General features: G+C 39.2%; 1 protein-coding gene across 1 annotated transcript in view; it reads left to right on the forward strand.

The window, feature by feature from the left end:
• Positions 1-13,351, forward strand: part of LOC122814279 (receptor-type tyrosine-protein phosphatase C-like) — a 2,027,173-nt gene that overhangs the window by 1,088,768 nt on the left and 925,054 nt on the right. The gene's annotated exons all lie outside the window — the stretch shown is intronic.

Raw genomic sequence — 13,351 nt, forward strand, 5'->3', positions numbered from 1 at the left:
GAAGGATTAGTCATAGACTTTTCTTGTGTCAAGATATGTGGCTATCACAGTCTTTCCTTCACTTTGAATTCCAGACACAAAATTCAGCCGATTTTTTTTTCAGTTATTACGTTTGATTGCCAGACATGAGACCTTCTTGATCTGAAGATATCAAATTATACAACATGTACTGTATCCTGAATCAAGCTATACTTGATAATGATCTTTTCTGTGTTCAGCAGGGAAATGAGAAACATCTGAACATGTGGGTTGGTATTAGATTTGAGAACCACTGCAACTGCTGCCTCATAAAGAAGTGCTGAAAGAATGCTGGACTCCAAGACTTAGTTATGTCTTTACTCAATGGCTATATTGAGGCTTGGTAAAATCACCTGGAAGGCTGCTAAGTACAGGCAACTTATGGAAGACTACTAGAATTCTGATTGCTGGCAGTATTTGTCTTTTGGTGATAGGAGTATTAAGGATCACATTATTCCTATATACAGCATTCCATGCTGATCCAGAAAGATCTCTGGGACTGAGATGTCCAGTTTGGTACATCTCTGCAATGTATAGAAGGTTGTTAAAAATTATGAACTGCATGTATGAAATCTCACTGAATGTTTGAGAAACACATCCAACTCATGGGTAAGTTTGAGGTTAGCTGCTCTTGTAGGCCATTTTAAGCCTAGCTTGTTTCGCTAGTTTCTGTCTCAAAGGTGAGAATTAAACCTTGTACACTATGTCTGTGAGGTGAACACCTTAATCAGGCATATAAAAGAGTGCTTAATAGAACCACAGCCAGTCTTGTTAGAGAAAGATCATTTTGTGTGTGTGCGTATGTGTGTGTGTCTGTGTGTGTGTGCATGTGCACGTGCGCGTGTGCGTGTGCGTGCGTGTGTGTGTGTGTGTGTGTGTGTGTGTGTGTGTGAGATCAGGGAGTGCCATCGAGTGGAATCATATCCTGTTGAAAGATGATGTCCTTAAATATATATTTAAAATGTTACAGGAATTCTAGAAATTTACAACTGTCTGGTCCATTTGGATCCTTCAGATTTCATACCTAATGTGGATGGACTAGACTCCACCCTGTATGTTTTTTTGTTCATTAGGCTCATATATACTTTCTGGCATAGAGTCATTAATGTGAAAGATTTTACAGCCAATTCTGGACATACCTCTCCAGAGTGGACATGTTTTATATGCTCTTTCCTGCCCTTGAGGGTTTTTTTCTATGTATGAAAGAAAAAGAGAAAAGTTTGTGAGTATATTTTTTAGAGTATTCTAGGATGTCAGGCATTCATTGCCTTCTGGTCCTCCAACCTTAACATTTCCATGAGAAGCACAACTAAATATAAATCTCTTTTGAGTTTTTTTTTTTCTGTATAGGATGTTGTAATCAGTTTCTTATAGAAGCCTCAGAGATTCCAAAAGGAAAAAAAAAAGCATGGTGAATGGAGCATTAAGAATCTCCCTTAAATATCTGCTGTTGTTTTAAAGTTCTGTTTTATTCTTTGATCATTGTAGGATTTTTTCCATACATTTTGCTTAACATTTTCTGCAACATTACATGCTTCAGTTTCACTCTTAATGTCATATAAGTGTCTGTTTGCTTAGTTTAAAGATGAATTAGCATTTATTTATTTTGCATTTGTTAACCGGGTTGGTCCAGCTGAGTAAGAATTTACCCTTTTCAGTGGAGACCGGAGGGGAAAAGCCCCAAACAGACATACAAGTAGAGACAAGTTTACAATAATACAGAGCAAAACAATGTCATGAATACAATGGATAAGAAAAAAAATAATGTACTCAATGAAATTAAACATAACTATATACAAAGTATAATAATATGGTTGTAAAAGGAAAAACAACGATAATAAATCCAAGAGGTATGTAGTAAGGGAATTAAGGTTATAGGTAATCTTTTGAAAATAATATGGTATTATTAGATTAGTGGCTAGAAGGAGAAATTGAGTATGTGCAGGAGTAAAAAAAAAAAAAATAGAGAAACGTGTATCTACAAGGGGTCTCAGATCAGAGGAAGAGATGGTACAGAAGAAGAAAGTAGTAGAGGGTGGATGTAGTGATCTAGAGGGAGGGTATAGAAGGCAGAGCAGATATTTATAGTAAGTTATAGAAACAGGAAAGGTCTTATAGATCAGACTTAGTGGTAAAGTGGGTATAGGGAGAGGGAGGGGTTAAGTAGGGTGGTTGCAGGTACATATATTATCTGATTAGAATCAACTTTCTGTATGCCTATGAGGATGGAAGCCAAAGTGCAGTATACTGCTTGATTTTATTCAATGATATATGTTTTTTCTGCTGATAAGTTGATTTTATTTCTTTAAACCATTGGTTGAAGTGTAAAAAATGTATAGGTCTTTGTGTTTTGCTTTTATACATTTCTTCTACAACCTACTTAGTCCTCCCTCATTATTTATTGTCTAATTATTAGTTTTATTTCAGTAGACTTTGTAGCTTATCTATCTTGAAAAACATTTATTTTTATTCATTTAACATCTGTTTACTGGGAAAGGTCGACTTGGACTTGAGGCCCAGGGAGAAATGCTCCAAACTCTTTCAAAGTTATGTATGAATATGCCTCACTCTTAACTAGCTGCAAGAGAAGGTCATGAGCTATTAAAAGATTGACAGGAAATTATTTTCTCAAAGAAGTAATGTGCTGCTAATATCAATATAGCCGAAGTATGAAAATACAAGGAGGTAGATACAGAAAGAGATGCTAATGCATGACCACTTGCTCACTTATTTGCATCTGCCAAATTTCTTGTGTCTGGGGTTCAGAAAACAAGAACATTCTAATCTGATTATATCCTCTAAGGATGCTTTGAAAAAATTATTTTCCCTGTGTCTTGAACGGTGCAATGTCTACTTACCATAAAGACTGCATTCATGAGTTGAGAAACTCAGTTGCTTTGGTCAGTTCCCCTTTGGCATATAAGATTCATTCATCAATATACCCCACAGTAAATTATATTATGATAATACCGACTCTTACCCTTTCATTAGTGTAAATGTTGAAAATCTCTATTACGAAGCTCATATATATGGATTATGAAATAGTCGAATGCCTGTTGTGTGAATGTGCAGTGAGATCATCATTTCAGACATCCCATTAATGATTTCATATTTATGCATGTCGAAGACATAGGATGTGCAAGCTTACATTCCCTTCTAGATCTTAAGTATGCGGACTGTTTAAAAGAAACATGGGATATATCCATGTTTAATCGTAACTCATACATACCCTTTATTTGGAGTTCATGCATTCTGAAACACTGAGTATATAACTTGCAGCTGTTGTGCAGGATTTTTACTCTGTGTTCTATTTTCCGTTTAATTTGTATTTCTAAGTTTTGGTGTGTACAGAATGGCAAATGGCAATTTAAGCAGTTGTCCTGGTATAATTGAGAATACTTACACAACTATAAAGTCTCAAAAAGGCTGTAGTATGCTTTTTGTAGATGGTTACCAATATTGCATGGAGAAGACTAATGGTTGTAGGTGTTGTTGGTGCTGTACTATCAAAAGTACATGTAAATGTAGGAGCTGTTGTATAACAGAATCAACGGACAATGGTGAAGTTTTTAAAAAAAGTACAGAACATTTTCACAGTCTGGATGTTGTTAAAGTAGAGCATTTGAGGGTTCATAAAAGAATTAAAAGGAGAGCAGAGCAGACTATGGAAGAACCTTGTAAAATTATATTGGAAGTGCTTGCTGTCACTTCCATGGATGTAGTGACAACATTGTCAAACACAAGACGCCTTAAAGCAGTCTATTTGTAGGCTAAGAAGGAATAAACATGATATACCTAATGTACAGCTGACATCATTAAAAAGATTTGACACCGGATATGCTACCTGTAAAACAGGGCAATTTGTTGTTAAACATAGTTCATTGAGAAGTTATTCATCTGATGTAGTTATTCTAACTACAGAAGGAAATGTACAACTGCTTTGTGCGTCTGAGTTTGTCTTAGTTGATGGTACTTTTCCTCCAAGTACCAGCGAACGTAAACAGGTGTACTCAGTGCACTGTAGTCTAGAAGAAAGAGGACACAGTAAAGTTGTGCCAGTTGTGTATGGGATATTGCCATCTAATTGTGAGAAGTGTTATGACCAGTTTTGGCGGACATTGATATGCTTATGTAATGAGTTTAATTTAGTATTAAAACCTAAAATGGTATTAAGTGATTTTTGAGAAGGGTGCAGTGAACAGCATTATGAAACATCTTCCTGATAGTGTTCCAAAGGGATGTCGGTTTCACTTGTGCCAAATTTTGTGGCACCAGATTCAAAAACTGAATTTAACTACACTGTATGGTAATGACACTCAGTTAGCTTTATTGTGTAAGCAGATTCTAGCTTTGGCTTTCATATCTAAAGAGGATGTGCTATCAACATTTACGTCTATTGAGCAGACACTAGCAGAAAATGGTGTTGCTTTATGTGAATTTTTTTAAAATAATTATATTTTAGGAAGACCTCATCATTATGGCATTCACGACTGTACCTCAGAATTGCACCACCATTGTTTGACATGTCCTTTTGGAACCATTCTGATACTTGTACCCAGGGATACCCTAGAAGCCAAAATGTGGTTGAGGGTTAGCATTGCCAGTTACAAAGTTTATTGGGTAAAAAAGACTATATAATGGATGTATCGAACGCTAAAAGTTTGGAGCAAAATCATCTAGAGGACATAAAAAGTAGACTTTCACGTTGTGTTCCTTCTTCACCTAAGAAACACCGACTTTTACAAAAAGAGGCTATGTTCGAAAAGCTACTGTGTAAATGTGATCAATTTTTTGCACTAGGGTTTGTTCAGCTGGTAGCCTGTCACTTCTCATTTTGACCTTAGGTTTATTTATATGTATTATTTCACATCATATGCTGGATTTATGTTTATGATGGCTTTATTTTATGTTATTATTGCTGATTTTCAACTTAGTGCAGTATGGATTATATATGCACTGTTATGCACATGTATTCAGGTACAATGAAAAATATTTCTTACTTTATTGGTGGTCTGTGTGTCAGCATGTACACATGGTGTTGGGTCAAGGATTTAATGTGGTTTCCACAATTAATGGTTTTCAACGGGATTCTGTTTGCTGTTGGACTGCAGGACATGATTCGCAGATATATGTGATGTCGAAAAATGTTGACTGCGACATTTTTCAACATTGCTGAATCATTTTCAAAATTTTATTCTTTGGCATATAGGCTTTTCATTCATTACAGTCAGCTATTTAGTTCAAAATAGTTTTGACTTTCGAAATAATGATAGTAAACCTATATGTGTGTGTGTGTGTGTGTGTGTGTGTGTGTGTGTGTGTGTGTGTGTGTGTGTGTGTGTGTGTGTGGCTTCCACTTGCTGTCACAGTGATGGTAACAATGGAAGAAAACAATAAAATACTTTCATTTTGTAGCAGCAGTCCGATGAAAATCATAGCAGAGCAGCTGGGGGGGGGGGTGGAGAGTCCTTGTGATCATTAGATCAGACAATGTACATAAAACATTAATAAATATTATTCCTTTTCTGTCAACTTTGACCTCCCACTCACCTTCCTCTTCCAGATGATCGCTTCCTGGCTTTCTAGATAGGCCTGGTAGACCTAAGACTGAAGCCTATTCTCTAGCTATTCTAACCTTCACCAACATTCCTCCCATGAATGGGCAAACTCAATCTGAGGGCTGTAAAGAGACCCAAATGTAGATTTGTGACAGGAGAGGAGGATTACGCTGACATGCTTTTATATTCCACCTAAAACTACTATTATGGAACGTAAGAGAATTTTGGGAGAAATAATCAGCTTTCAAAAGGGAGTATTATTTATGGATGTTGACTGGAATTTAAGATTTTTAGGTGACAGTTATGCATTTGAAATAATGTTGGAAAAGTATTTATTACAAATTGTTTAAGAAATAAATTAAATCTCATTAAAAGAGGTGGTATGTATTGTGGGAGAGAATATGATTAAGCTGGTTGTATGCTAAGGGTAATCACATATGTATTGGATGCCAAGGTTAAAGAATAATAATATAATATATAGTTGAGAAGATAATTTTAGTAATGGTGGCTGAAAAGAATGAAGGTGGAAAATAGTGTATTATTATAAATTTATGCTTTGGAACATCACCAGCTTGAAGGGCATGCCTCAAGTTAGGGAAGGATTACAAGGAAGTTACAGAGGAATACTACTGTATTAAATCTTGGAAATAAAACAGTGAACCTATAAAGAGAGTATTTAAGAAGAGACAGAAAATATTTAAGGATGTAAAAAAGTGTTATTTTTTATGGAGGCTAATGTTAATATATATGCCTCTAAAGTGGTTGATGGTACAAATTAATAAGAAGTTATGTAACATTTGTAAAACTTAAAGAAAAATGGAGGATGAACTTCAGGAATGTAATAGAGTGAAAATAGTGAAAAATAAGTTTAAAATGTTTTCAATATGAATATTATAAAAATCAATACTGATATAATCATATATGGTGTTTATGATAAAAATGTGAAAGAAAAGAAAGAGGAAACTGGCAAAATATTTATCACTGCTGTATGGTCTATATCAAATTCTAGATAGGAAGCATTATTGATGTGAAGTTGTCCATTTTGCATTCATTCTTTCTGATGGGTTCGGAGCTGATCCTCGCCTCTGACCCGGACGTTTTTACAAGCTTGAGCTCTCCAGCTAGCTCGAGCCTAATTCCCTATCCCATGATGCACTAGTCTTCCAACTCAGATCTTGTTTGCTGCAGAAACAGATCAAGGGTTTTGTATGCTAGCTCAGGCTAAGTATAGACTTGCAAAATATTTTATAGCTAAATTTACCTAGTTTCTTTAAAAAAATTGTTTGGAGGTCTTTTTCCTCATTATAGTATGCTGTTTTACTGTTGGTTTTGTTAAAAAAAACATAATCTTTAGTTATAACCTAGGTACTCAGTTGTTGGGCCTGTTCTTACCCTATCCCCTTTTTTGGAATTAATATTGTTAATAATAGTTCTTGCTGGAGTTGTGAGTTTTTTGCCTCAAAAGAGAATATCTTGGCAGTTTGCTTATAGTGTGCAGTGTTTAACTTTGTAGTACAGTTCAAATAGGTAGTTCTCATTTCCGTTTAACATTTAGTTGTTAGCAGTTAACCATTTTGCAATTGCAGCAGTCCGTTTTTTATTAGAGGACGCCTTTTTTTCTTTTTTCTTTTATTCAAAGGGATTATTTTGTGTGTGTGTGTGTGTGTGTGCGTGTGTGCGTGTGTGCGTGTGTGCGTGTGTGCGTGTGTGTGTGTGTGTGTGTGTGTGTGTGTGTGTGTGTGTGTGTTGTTCTCCCTTCGATTCTAGAAATTACTATTATAGAGATTTGTTGGGTAATAACCTCATTTAAATTAGAGAGGTTCAAGCCAATTCTTTCCTTTTTGGATTTAAGACAACTTACTTAAAAAATGTCAAAACAGTCCAAAGATTCAAAACCTTCTGGATGTAAGAAGTGTCCTGTGTGTGGACAAAAAATGTCTTTAACTGATGGTCACACAGATGTGTATACTGCTTGGGAGCAATTAATTTACAGGACTCTTGTGCTATATGTCATTCCTTTAGCTCAAGAGTCCTGCAGGAGAGAAAAAAACAAACTGATTTTAAGAGGGCTTCTAAAGTCCTCATTCACTGAAGCCCTTGAACGAGATCAAGAAGTACAAAAAAGTAAGTCAACTATTTCTGAAAAATCCTCTAAAAGATCTTCTACTTCCTAAGAGTCGGAGCCATCTAAGAAGGCATCGAGATTGTCTCTGACTGTTTCTAAAGAAGTTCACTCTACAAAAATTTCAACCTCGGTGCCACTGCCTTCGGAACCGATTGTTTTACAAGTAAGGAGCCAATATCTCCAACCTTGAGATCACGTATTCTTCAGGTATCAGCATCTCCAGCTCCCTCAACTAGGTTCTCAAGAAGTCTTTCTGATTTGGATGTGGATCGTATTGCACAGAGACTACTAAAGACACCGGTGCTAGCAAAATTGTTATCGGAACCGACTCTTAGGGCATTGGAACTGACTGGGCCTTTCCTCTTCTTCAATTCCTCCTCCAACCCGACCAGTGGTCTTGGAGCTGGAATGTATGGAGCCATTGGTGATGGCTTTGTTGGAGCTGAAACCTACCCCAGGTTCTTCAGCTCCGACTGCTCCTACTATTTTGGTGCCATCTGTGGAATCTAGGAGTCAACACTCACTGGTCGGGTCCGAGGGGTTGAGTGGAGCCAATATTTTGTCAGATCCGACTCTTCCTGTTGGAGCCTCGGCTTGTGTGAGCTTGGCCCCTACCTCGGCTTTGGAGCCTGCTCCTCTGGCACTGGGAGTGTCCATCAGTTCCTCGGAACCAGAGGGTTCCTCGGCCCATGGGACTGGAACCTTCAAGACTATAAGGAGAGCTCTGTCCTCAGAGACAGCCTCAACATCTGCTGCACCCATTCCATCCCTTAAAGCGCTGGTGTCCATCTTGGCAGAACCAACTCCAAAAAGGCATAGAGACCCAGAGCTTCAGGAAGCCCCATTGGGTGGTCCCTTGTCTTCCAAGACCTCTCCAGAATACCCTTCTGAAGAGGCTCTTCAATAGAAAACTTGCAAGAGGAAGCATTTAGACTCCCTACAGGAGTCTCTTACATCAGACATGGACCTTGATGAATCAGAAGTTTCCCCACGGTCGCCCTCTGAAGATGTCTCCTTTGCAGACATCCTAGAGAGCCTAAAGCAGAGATGTGGCTGGACGTCCATTATCCCTACTAATGAGGAGTCTGTGTACCTGAAAGCTTTTGGGTCTCAACCTTCCACCTCTTGGGTGTCTCTGCCTTTCAACGAACTCTTAGAATTACTTTGTCGAGAGGCATGGGAGTCTCCAGACACAGTGGAGCTCTTCCTTAGGAGGCTGAATAAGTTCATAACCAGTCCACAAGACAAAAGTTTTCTTACAAATGGTGTTCCAGTGGATGCTATGGTGGTGGTGGTGGCCACTAAAAAGGAGTTATCGGAAACATCCTCATCTGTTTATCCACCAAATAAGGATTCACGGACGAGGGACAGATATGGAAAGCGCATGTTTTCATCAGCGGCCTTCACACTCAGGTCCCTGAACTACTTAACCCATTTTACTAGATTACAGAGAGATCTCATTAAAGAGCTAAGAGATACACTCCAGTGTTCAGGAGCTGAGGGGATATCAGAAAAAGTATCATCCCAGCTCTCCACCCTTAACTCCCTAGTAAACTCATCCATTAGGCTTATCTCTTATGCAGCCAATGGGGCGAGTAGGTCAGCATCTTCAAGAATCACCCTTAGGAGACATTCCTGGATGTGCCTCTGTAATTTCATGGAACCCATCAAGTCATCCTTTATAAACACCCCCTTTGATGGCTTGACCCTTTTCAGAACAAAGGTAAAAAACATTAACCAGGTGTGAACAAGAAGGAAAGACTCTCTCTGCTTTGGGAGTACATTTTTCCACACCTTCCATACCCTATCCCAAAAGGTCAAAAGGGGAGAAAGATGGGATTCCAGAAATCCCAGAGAGTTTTTCCTGACACACGTGGTGAATCCTCCTTCAGGGACAGAGGAGGAGGAAATAACGGAAGGTGCCGAAACATGGCAGAGGGGGTCTGCAAAACCAGGGTGACTGGGAATTCTTTTCTGGAAAACCCTTTCAGTTCTCCTAAGAGGAGGCCCATCTCTCCCACTCTGGAGGCAGTTGGGGGATGCCTATCTTTGCACCCAGTCACCTGGCTAAAAATAAAGACTCATGGGTGCAAAGAATCATATCCAGAGGTTACTCAATACCACCTCTCCCCAACAAAATGATTCCAGATGTTCCACCCAATGAAAGGGATCAAGCAACCATTGAAATTCAAATGTTCCTACAAAAAAGAGCCATCCAGTCAGTCCCCGCAGACAAAGTAGGATCTGGAACTTACTCAAGGTTCTTTTTTGCTCCAAAAAAACAGGGGACAGGAGACCAATACTGGATCTCAGCAGACTAAACACGTCAGTAAAGAAGACAAAGTTCCGGATAGTTACATTGCTGTCAATACTTACCTTTCCAGGGAAAAACCACTGGATGTGCTGTATAGACCTTCAGGATGCGTACTACCACATAAAAATGGATAGGCCATCCAGGAGGCACTTGCACTTTTGGCTGGGAGCCAGTCACTATCACTTTTGAGCTCTGCCCTTTGGCCTCACTACAGCTCCAAGGGTGTCCAACAAATCCATGGCAGTAGATACGGCTCACCTGAGTCGGCTAGGATTCCAGGTGTTTCCATACTTAGATGACTGGCTCCTATCTGCAACCACCAATCAGCTACTACTTCAAGCAAGGAACACGACGTTACAGCTATTTGCAGAGTTGAGAATTACTGTCAGTTACAAAAAATCTGCCTTATTGCCATCTCAATGTACGATTTTTATAGGAGCAGAGCTAAACAGAAGTACAATGATGGTAAAACTTCCAGAGGAAAGGATTCAGGTCCTTCAAAAACAGGTGCTGAATCTCCTGCACAAAACAAAAGCCCAAGCCAGAGAAGTTCTGAAGGATCCAGGCACAATGGCAACTTTGATCACAATAGTTCCTATGGCCCGCATGCATATGAGGATCTTACAGTGGCTTCTTTTTGCCAAGTGGTCGATGCAGATGCTCCCAATGTCCCACAAAATAACTCTTGACACCAGCTAGCAAAAGCAGTCTTTTCTGGTAGCTTCATTCAGACCAGGTAATGATAGGGAAACCCTTTATTGCTTCAGCTCCTCTAGCCACAGTGACCACAGATGCTTCCCAGATAGGGTGGGGGCGGCATTATCTGGGAAGAACAGCCCAAGGCATGTGGAAGAAACATGAGATTCACTCGCACATCAATGTTCTGGAGATGAGAGCGGTGCTTCCAGCATTGCTGGCATTCCAAGAGTCTCTACCTGAAGGAAACATTGCAATTCAGACAGACAATATGTCAGTGGTATGGTACATAAACAAACAAGGAGGAACCAGATCTTATCCCCTATGTCGAGAGGCCCTGAGAGTATCACAATGGCAGACATCCTCCCAACGCTTTTTAATAGCAATGCACATCCCGGGGAAATCCAACGTGATTGCGGACAAACTCAGCAGACATATACTGATGCCACACAAGTGGTTCCTCAAACAAGAGGTAGTGGAGAGATTTTCTGCAGATGGGGCCAGTCTTGCTGCAACCCTTTTACCATGTCCACAAACACAAAATGTAGCGACTATTTTGCCCTAATTCCCCCTCAGGGGAAGTCACCGAAGGATGCACTCATACACAATTGGCCCCCAGGTCTCCTGTATGCTTTTCCTTCTTTCCCATTAATACCCAAAGTCATTCAGAAAGCCAAATTGTTTGGAAGGACCTTAATCCTGATAGCCCCTTACTGGCCTCATCAAATTTGATTCCCCTTCTTACAACTTTATCTTCAAGAGAAACCTTGGATCCTGGACCCAGTGCCTGATCTTCTGATACATTCTTCAGGAGTTCTTTGCCCCCCCCCCCCTTGCATTTTGGGCCCTACAGAATAAGATTGACCCTTTTTTCGAATCTCTTTCTTCTATCCTAGAATTCCTAACAAAGCTTTTCGAAGAAGGTGCAGCAGCTGCTACTATCAGGGTGCAACTAGCAGCAATTTCAAATTTTCATCTAGGCGAAAATGTTCAAAACATCATGTCGCATAGATCGTGCAAAGCATTTCTAAATTATTTTATTATTTATTTAGTTTTATTTTACATTTGTTAACCGGGTTAGTCGAGCTGAGCGCTTAGCCCGTTTTCAGTGGATACCCAAGGAGAAAAGTTCCACAGTCAGTATTAACATTTTACATACAATTAATAAGACATTTTCATTTGAAAATTTTTAATAAGATAACTATTACAGTAAATCATAAGAGTTAAACAATTTAGTACAGTGTCCGACATTGTACAGTAAAAAACATTTCTAATCAGTCATCCAATTGAACACTTGTACAGTAAAAGACATAAGTCATACAGAAAGCAGTTTTGTATATTGACAGAGGTCATACTGAAAAAAACTGTGATTCAGAGTGATGAAAGGAAGTATAGTATTCATAGTTCCTAAACTGGTTATATACAGTGTAGTTACAGAAGGGGTAGACAAGGGATGAAGTGGATTAGGTACAGAGATGGAGTTGATTATTTAGCTAGGCAGTAGAGGGAGGAAGGAAACAGAGGCTATGGTAGGGTACTTTCAGGGAGGATGACTACAGTGGCAGGACCATTTGTTTGTTAGGTATCTCTGTGTGGCTAGTTTGAAATGCTTGGTTTGGTCGAGTGACCTAATTTCTAGGGGTAGTTGGTTCCACATTGTAGCAGGGTTATAGTTATAGAGTAGACACCCTATTTTGGTTTTGGGTTTATAGATCTGTAGGAAGTCCTGGTCTGAGCTACGTAGTGTCCTAGTTGGGGAATATTTAGATATAATGGATAGAAGGCTAGAGCAGAAAGATGTAGATGTAGTAGCAGCATATGAGGGAATTCAAGCCAGTCCAGTTGTTTAAGAGATAGGCAATGGTGTGATTTGTAGGTTCGGTTTGCCACAAATCTAGCAACTTTGTTATATGTAGTTTCAAGTTTAGTTAAGAGTCTGGTGTTAAGATTTGTTAATAATTGACAGCTATAAAGAAGTGTGGGATGACAAAATGCATGGGAGCGAGTTATTCTGGCTGTATGGGTTAGATGTCTTTTGTTACGGTATAGGAGACCAAGTTTCTGGTGAGTCTTTTTGATAGAGGTAGTGACTTGGAGATCAAATTTAAGCTGATCGCCTATTATGACTCCCAGCAGTTTAGTGCTAGGTTCAGCAGTAATGATAGTGTTATTGCTTGACAGGATGGAAAATTTAGTTTTGAGATTGGTGAGGTTTTTTGGAAAGAAGAGTAGAAGCTTAGTTTTCTTGGGGTTGAGAATTAATTTATTATCACTAAGCCATGTCTCCATATAGTTGAATGTTGCTTGGGTAGTAGAGTGGAGGTCAGATGGATTGTTGGCAATGGTGATGACAGTAGAATCATCTGCATATTGTACAAGTGTAGAATTGGGACAGGAAGTGTAAAGTAGGTTGGTGAAAATATTGAATAGGAGTGGCCCAAGTATGGATCCTTGGGGGACACCCAATGGGATGATTGGGGGGGGGGGTAGGGCAGAGTGCCATTTGACAGCTTGCTGGCGATTAGAGAGATAGCTAGAAAACCAGGATATGGTGGGAGGAGAGAAAGTTAAGTGAGAGAGTTTTTCTAGAAGTAGAGGATGAGAGACAGTGTCAAAGGCTTTGGAGAGGTCGGGGAACAG

The sequence above is a fragment of the Protopterus annectens genome, chromosome 10.part0 (assembly GCF_019279795.1).
Source record: "Protopterus annectens isolate FY-2018-M chromosome 10.part0, PAN1.0, whole genome shotgun sequence".
In the NCBI taxonomy this organism is placed as follows: domain Eukaryota; kingdom Metazoa; phylum Chordata; order Ceratodontiformes; family Protopteridae; genus Protopterus; species Protopterus annectens.